Source organism: Salvelinus sp. IW2-2015, unplaced genomic scaffold, assembly GCF_002910315.2.
Source record: "Salvelinus sp. IW2-2015 unplaced genomic scaffold, ASM291031v2 Un_scaffold2876, whole genome shotgun sequence".
Classification (NCBI taxonomy): Eukaryota; Metazoa; Chordata; class Actinopteri; order Salmoniformes; family Salmonidae; genus Salvelinus; species Salvelinus sp. IW2-2015.
In genome coordinates, this window is record NW_019944176.1 from 87,319 (window position 1) to 95,504 (window position 8,186).

Consider the following 8,186-nt stretch of genomic DNA (forward strand, 5'->3'; position numbering starts at 1 on the left):
ATGGATTTATTTTCAGAAGAATTAAAAAAAATAGCACATTTTTGTATTTGCAATCGTGTATTACGTTATGTCAAACTAATGCAAATCACTAACAAGTCAATATCAACATTGACTATATTTTACAAAAGTTGTACTTGTATTAAAATCTTTAATTTAAACTATTAGATCTTGTGCACATTCCAAGGTCTACTGCCTAAACTTGGTTGAGTACCTCAAGGCTGTACAGGGTCCTCAGAGATCCCTGTACAATACTCTCTATACACTTAGTAGGTAAAGTTCATATACACAATGCCACTTAAAAAATACTTCAATATATAAAAGGCAATTTACATACAGTTTGAATGCAAGCATTTAGTTGGAAGTGTAGTACACTGATTTAGAACAGTATTTGGCCGTATTTATGCCTTGTTCACAGCTTTCAATATCTAGAGATGAACGTACTTTGGTGCGAAAAGTGCAAATCAATCCCAGAACAACAGCAAAGGACCTTGTGAAGATGCTGGAGGAAACAGGTACAAAAGTATCTATATCCACAGTAAAACAAGTCCTATATCATCATAACCTGGAAGGCCGCTCAGCAAGGAAAAAGCCACTGCTCCAAAACCGCCATAAAAAAGTCAGACTACGGGTTGCAACTGCACATGGGGACAAAGATCGAACTTTTTGGGGAGGCTTGCAAGCCGAAGAACACCATCCCAACCGTGAAGCACAGGGGTGGCAGCATCATGTTGTGGGGGTACTTTGCTGCAGGAGGGACAATATTTGCTAGGGATACACTGATTTAATTTGTGAGCAAAGCTTATCTCATTGGAAATGCTGTATACTATAAGAGAGATGTGCAAATGTAGAATATCTTATGTACATCTCTTGCACACTGATAGCTAGTGGTAACCATTTGAGGTATAAATATCCACCGGAAAACTGGTCAGAATTATTTCAATGCAAAGCATTAGGGAATAGACAAGCCTATAATACTGTTTTAATAATGCCACAAGACAGAATCATAGAAATAGGTTTTCGATTTCTATGGGAACTGGGCAGATCCTTTGTGAAACAGGACTTGGAAGGGTGGCAACTCAAGACTGCACATGCTGCACCAAGCAGAAAGCCTATGTGCTCATGATCCACAGTAACATCTCTTCATACTGTAATAAAATGAAGGAGTAGCATGATATTCCGAGGCAAGATTCGAACCCAGTACCATAGAGTCCAGAGCAGGACACATTACCGGCGGTAATCATGCGGTAATCGTGCTTATCACCGGCCGGGTCATTACCATACATATAATGTCCTTAACAGACCAGAGTGCAGACAAGAAGGATGTGTATTATCATCAGACATGACACCTGAGAGAGAGCTTTTCTTTTCTTTTTTGCTTTCAAATCCCTGGATTTCTAGTCCCAATGTTCCATGCCCGTCAGAGTAACAGCGTGGTGTCACTCGGGTGCTGCTCCATTCCAGTGACATCACCCACTGAGTCACGGGTAGCTCCACGCACAGCCCCACCCAAGCCCTCCCTCGAGAACGGGGGAGTGTCACTGTCCACAGCTGCTGCTGTTGCTGTGGTCATGGCGACAACGGGGTCCCCACTCCGATTGGCATTAGAGATGACAACAACGTAACGATCATCTTCCTTACTCTCGTGGATGACTGCTGTCACCAGATCTCTGTTATTTGGTCTCTGACTGACTGCAGGAAGAGAAGGAACTGAAAAGGGGGAGGTCCGGTCTCGTCTGGCTGCAGGAAGGGGAGGGGCTAAACAGGTGGCAACAGGAAGGGGAGGAGCTGAATTGGTTGCTATGACTGCAGGAAGGGGAGGTGCTAAAAAGCATCAAATCTAGGTGGGGGTCTGCACAAACCCCATGCTCCTCCTCAGCGAAACTGGTGTTGATGTAGATGATGTCCTCTTTGCTGGTAGAAACCTCTGGAAGTTTCTCTGTCAGCTTCTCCAACAGTTCTCTTACCTAAGGGAAGATGGGAAGATTCATGTTTACGCAGTCTTTGTTTATGTCTGCGTACCAAATTGCACCCTATTCGTTATATACACACGCAGATTAAAAAAACGGTTCTTCGGCTGTCCCAATAGGAGAACCCTTTTTGGTTCCAGGTAGAACCCTTTTGGGTTCCCAGTACAACCCTCTGTGGAAAGGGTTCTACCTGGAACCAAAAAGGGGTATTCTATAAGGACAGCCAAAGAACCCTTATAGGTTCTAGATAGGGGTGGCAGGGAGCGTTGGCCCAGTAAACGAAAGATCGCTGGATCTAATACTCGAGCTGACATGGTGAAGAATCTGTTGATGTGCCCTTAAACAAGGCCCTTAACCCTAATTTGTTCCAGGGGTGCCATACTACCATGGCTGACCCTGTAAGACACGCGTCAAACTCATTCCACGGAGGACCGAGTGTCTGTGGGTTTTCACTCCACCGTTGTAATTGATTGATGAATTAAGGTCACCAATTAGTATGACACTCCCCTCACCTGGTTGTCTAGGTCTTAATAGAAAGGAAAAAACAAAAACCTGCAGACACTAGGTGGAATAAGTTTGACACCCCTGCTGTAAAAAAAACATTTCACCAAACCTTTCTGGTGTATGTGACAATAAAACATTTTTTTTTTTCTCCTAAAGAGTGTAGTGCACTACTTTTGACCAGGGTGTCTATGTCTATGGCTGCATCACAATGGCACCCCGTCCCTATATAGCGCACTACTTTTGACCAGAGCCCCTTGGGTAATAGGGTGCCATTTGGGACACATCCGTTGTCTAGAGCACTACCCCAGCAGTTCTCTCACCTGAGTGAAGATGGGGCGGTCCAGGGGGTCAGTACGCCAACAGCTGTACATGATCTCATACCTAGTGGACAGACAGTGGGACAGGAGAAGGATTAAGGGCATTTCCATGTAAAAGGTTCCATGAGCACCAACATGTGAAGTTCATAGGAGCATGTCAAATTGGGTGTCAAAGGAAAGCTAAGAGTCTATATTTTTGTTGTTGAAGTTAAGGCATATATACTACATTGTTCAACCATTTTCCATCCAATTAGGAATAAGCAATAAAAAAAGGCTTTAATTTCTGGACAAACAGATAGAAAAGCGGTCTTTGACAACATCCACCAGAAAAAGTCTAAATGTATTATAAATACATCAAAACACAATAATGTTGAAGTAAAACCACTGCCAACTAATATCAACACCTCTATTTAGTTTTGGAGAAACTTTTCTGCCTTCTATACGTTTGAAACATTGCCTTGTGCCTTGTAATTCATCTACTAAAACCCACATACTGTATCTTTAAGATATTTTCTAATTTCTCTCCCTCATGAGGAGGGAGGATAATGAAAGTTCTCACAAGTAACAAGTATAGGTAGACCTATCAATTAGTTAAAGTGTTTTCACTGATTTCAATTTTGTTTATGAATTCATCAAAGGGCTACCCAGACCCCTCTTAAACTGCAGCTACTCTCTGTTTATAATCTATGCGTAGTCACTTTAACTCTACCTACATGTACATATTACCTCAATTACCTCAACTAACCTGTGCCCCCACACATTGACTCTGTACCGGTACCCCCTGTATATATGTCACGTTCCTGACCTGTTTTCTGTTGTTTGTGTATGTGTTTAGTCGGTCAGGGCGTGAGTTGGGGTGGGCATTCTATGTTATGTGTATCTATGTTGGTTAATGGTTTACCTGATATGGTTCTCAATTAGAGGCAGGTGTAATTCATTTCCTCTGATTGAGAACCATATTAAGGTAGGATGTTCTCACTGTTTGTTTGTGGGTGATTGTCTTCCYTGTCTGTGTTTGTCGCGCCACACGGGACTGTTTCGGTTTGTGTAGTCTATTCCTGTTCTGKGTGTTTATGTAAGTTTTTCCAGTTCAGGTCTGTCTACYTCGTTTTGTTATTTTGTTTATTATCAAGTGTAGTTCGTTTTCGTCTTGTTTAATAAATTCATCATGTCTTCATTACCCGTTGCGTCTTGGTCCAATCTCTCTCCTCAAGACGATCGTTACAATATAGCCTCGCTACTGTTATTATTTTCTACTTTTATTTTCTATTTTTTACTTAACACTTATTTTTTTTCTTAACTTCTTAAAACATTGTATTCGGCGCATGTGACAAATACGATTTGATTATTAAGGGATTTTAACTCAAAATTCTGTTACCAAATAAGTAACGTAACACCCCCCCAAAAAATTAATAAATGAGTAAATAAAAAAAATAAAAACGGTCACATAATTTCTGTAATTGAATTGGCTACAATGCGAAATCATAGTAGTCGAATCAAATCACATTTTGTCACATGCTTCGTAAATAACAGGTATAGATTAACATTGAAATTACTACTTACGGGCCCTTCCCAATAGTGCAGAGAAAAAATATATAAGTAATAGAAAAATAATAAAACATGGAATAAATACATAATATATTGACTATACAGCATCTGTTTTATAATTTTATTACATTTGCAAAAATTTCTAAAACCTGTTTTCACTTAGTTGTTATGGGGTATTGTGTGTAGATTTTTAGAATGAGGCTGCAACGTAACTAAATGCAGTAAAAAATCAAGGGGTCAGAATTTTTCCCGAACGCACTGTATACACGGGGTACCAGTACTGAGTCAATGTGCAGGAGAATGAGGTAGTTGAGGTAGATATGTACATATAGGTAGGGTTAAAGGGACTAGGTAACAGGATAGATAAACAGTAGCAGCAGCGTATGTGATGAGTCAAAAAGTTTGTGCAAAAAGGGTCAATGCAGATAGTTAAATAGTTCACCAAATAGCTCCCCGGATGTAACGGTGGACTTGTGGTGAATGAGCGGACCAAAGCGCAGCGTGAAATGTTGACATAATGATTTATTTAAACAAACGACGAAACACGAAATAACACTTGATAATTAACAAAATAACAAARGACGTAGACTGACCTAAAACATGTGAACTTACATATAACGAAGAACGCACGAACAGGTACAGACTACAAACAAACGATACAGTCCCGTGTGGTAACATATACGGACACAGGAGACAACCACCCACAAACAAACATGTGAACAGCCTACCTTAAATATGGTTCTCAATCAGAGGAAACGTAAAAACACCTGCCCCCTAATTGAGAACCATATCAGGCAACACATTGACCCACCATAGAAACACAAAACATAGAATGCCCACCCCAACTCACGCCCTGACCAACTAAACACATACAAAACAAGAGAAAACAGGTCAGGAACGTGACATAACCCCCCCCCCCTCAAGGTGCGAACTCCGGGCGCACCCCTAAAACTCAAGGGAGGGGTCTGGGTGGGCATCTGTCCGCGGTGGCGGCTCCGGCGCAGGACGAGGACACCACTCCACCATTGTCTTTGTCCCGTCCTTAGCGTCCCGTTCCGACCATGGTCCAGGAACCCTCACCAAGGCCCCTCCTAAATATAGACAACTCAGGACAGAGAGGTAGCTCAGGACAGAGAGGTAGCTCAGGACTAATGGCAGCTCCGGACTGAGTGGCAGCTCCGGACTGAGTGGCAGCTCCGGACTGTAGGGCAGCTCATGACTGTAGGGCAGCTCATGACGTGGGCAACTATGATGTAGGCAGCTCATGACTGTAGGGCAGCTCATGACTGTAGGGCAGCTCATGGCTCGCTGACGGCTCTGGCTGCTCATGGCTCGCTGACGGTTCTGGCTGCTCATGGCTCGCTGACGGCTCTGTCTGCTCATGGCTCGCTGACGGCTCTGGCTGCTCATGGCTCGCTGACGGCTCTGGCTGCTCATGGCTCGCTGACGGCTCTGGCTGCTCATGGCTCGCTGACGGCTCTGGTGCTCATGGCTCGCTGACGGCTCTGGCTGCTCTGGCGGATCTGGCTGACTGGTGGCTCTGGCGGATCCTGGCTGACTGGCGGCTCTGGCGGATCCTGGCTGACTGGCGGCTCTGGCGGATCCTGGCTGATTCCCGAGCTCTGACGGCTCGGGACAGACGGGCGGCTCAGATGGCTCGGGGCAGACGGATGGCTCAGATGGCTCGGGGCAGATGGATGGCTCAGATGGCGCTGGGCAGACGGATGGCTCAGATGGCGCTGGGCAGACGGTGGCTCAGATGGCGCTGGGCAGACGGATGGCTCAGATGGCGCTGGGCAGACGATGGCTCAGATGGCGCTGGGCAGACGGATGGCTCAGATGGCGCTGGGCAGACGGATGGCTCAGATGACGCTGGGCAGACGGATGGCTCAGATAGCGCTGGGCAGACGGCAGACTCTGGCCGGCTGAGGCGCACTGTAGGCCTGGTAAGTGGTACCGGAACTGGAGGTTCCGGGCTAAGGACACGCACCATCAGGCTAGTGCGGGGACAGCAACAGGGCACACTGGACTCTCAAGGCGTACTATAGGCCTGGTGCGTGGTACCGGCACTGGTGGTACGGGCTGAGGGCACGCACATCAGGGCGAGTACGGGGAGAAGGAACAGTGCGTACAGGACTCTGGAGACGCACAGGAGGCTTGGTGCGTGGTGTAGGCACTGGTGGTAATGGGCTGGAGACACGCACCACAGGGCTAGTGCGTGGAGGAGGAACAGGGCTCTGGAAACGCACAGGAAACCTGGTGCGTGGTGTAGGCACTGGTGGTACTGGGCTGGAGCGGGGAGGTGGGCGCGGAAATACCGGACCGTGCAGGCGTACTGGCTCCCTTGAGCACTGAGCCTGCCCAACCTTACCTGGTTGTATGCTCCCCGTCGCCCGACCAGTGCGGGGAGGTGGAATAACCCGCACCGGGCTATGTCGGCGAACCGGGGACACCATGCGTAAGGCTGGTGCCATGTATGCCGGCCCGAGGAGACGCACTGGAGACCAGACTCGTTGAGCCGGCTTCACGGCACCTGGCTCAATACTCAATCTAGCCCGGCCGATACGAGGAGCTGGTATGTACCGCACCGGGCTATGCACACGTACAGGAGACACCATGCGCTCTACTGCGTAACACGGTGTCTGCCCGTACTCTCGCTCTCCACGGTAAGTACAGGGAGTAGGCGCAGGTCTCCTACCTGACTTCGCCACACTCCCTTTTAGCCCCCCCCAAGAAATGTTTGGGGTTTCTTTTCGGGTTTCCAGCCTCGCTTACGTGCTGCCTCCTCATATCGCCGCCTCTCTGCTTTCGCTGCCTCCAGCTCAGCTTTGGGACGCCGATATTCTCCTGGCTGTGCCCATGGACCTTTTCCGTCCAATATTTCCTCCCAAGTCCACGAGTCCTGTTTTTTTGGCCGCTGCTGCTGGTTCCTCTCACGCTGCTTGATCCTTGTTTGGTGGGTGGTTCTGTAACGGTCGGTCGTCTTGTGGTGAATGAGCGGACCAAAGCGCAGCGTGAAATGTTGACATAATGATTTATTTAAACAAACGACGAAACACGAAATAACACTTGATAATTAACAAAATAACAAACGACGTAGACTGACCTAAAACATGTGAACTTACATATAACGAAGAATGCACGAACAGGTACAGACTACAAACAAACGATACAGTCCCGTGTGGTAACATATACGGACACAGGAGACAACCACCCACAAACAAACAAACAGTGTGAACAGCCTACCTTAATATGGTTCTCAATCAGAGGAAACGTAAAACACCTGCCACCTAATTGAGAACCATATCAGGCAACACATTGCACCCAACATAGAAACACAAAACATAGAATGCCCACCCCAACTCACGCCCTGACCAACTAAACACATACAAAAACAAGAGAAAACAGGTCAGGAACGTGACACCGGACTAACTATTAAGCAGTCTTATGGTTTGGGGTAGAAGCTGTTCAGGGTCCTGTTGGTTCCAGACTTGGTGCATCGGTACTGCTTGCCGTGTGGTAGCATCGAAACAGTTTATGACTTGGGTGGCTGGAGTCTGACATGTGTAGAGCCTTCCTCTGACACCTCCTGGATTGCAGGGAGCTCATCCCCAGTGATGTACTGGGCCATACGCATTACCCTCTGTAGCGCTTTGAGGTCGGATGCCAAGCAGTTGCCATACCAAGCGGTGATGCAGCCAGTCAAGATGCTCTCAATGATGCAACTGTCAAACTTTTTGAGGATCTGAGAGTCCATGCCAAATCTTGTCGTGCCTTCTTCACAACTCTGTTGGTGTGTGTGGAATATATTAATTCCTTTGTGATTTGGACACCGAGGAATTTAAAGCTC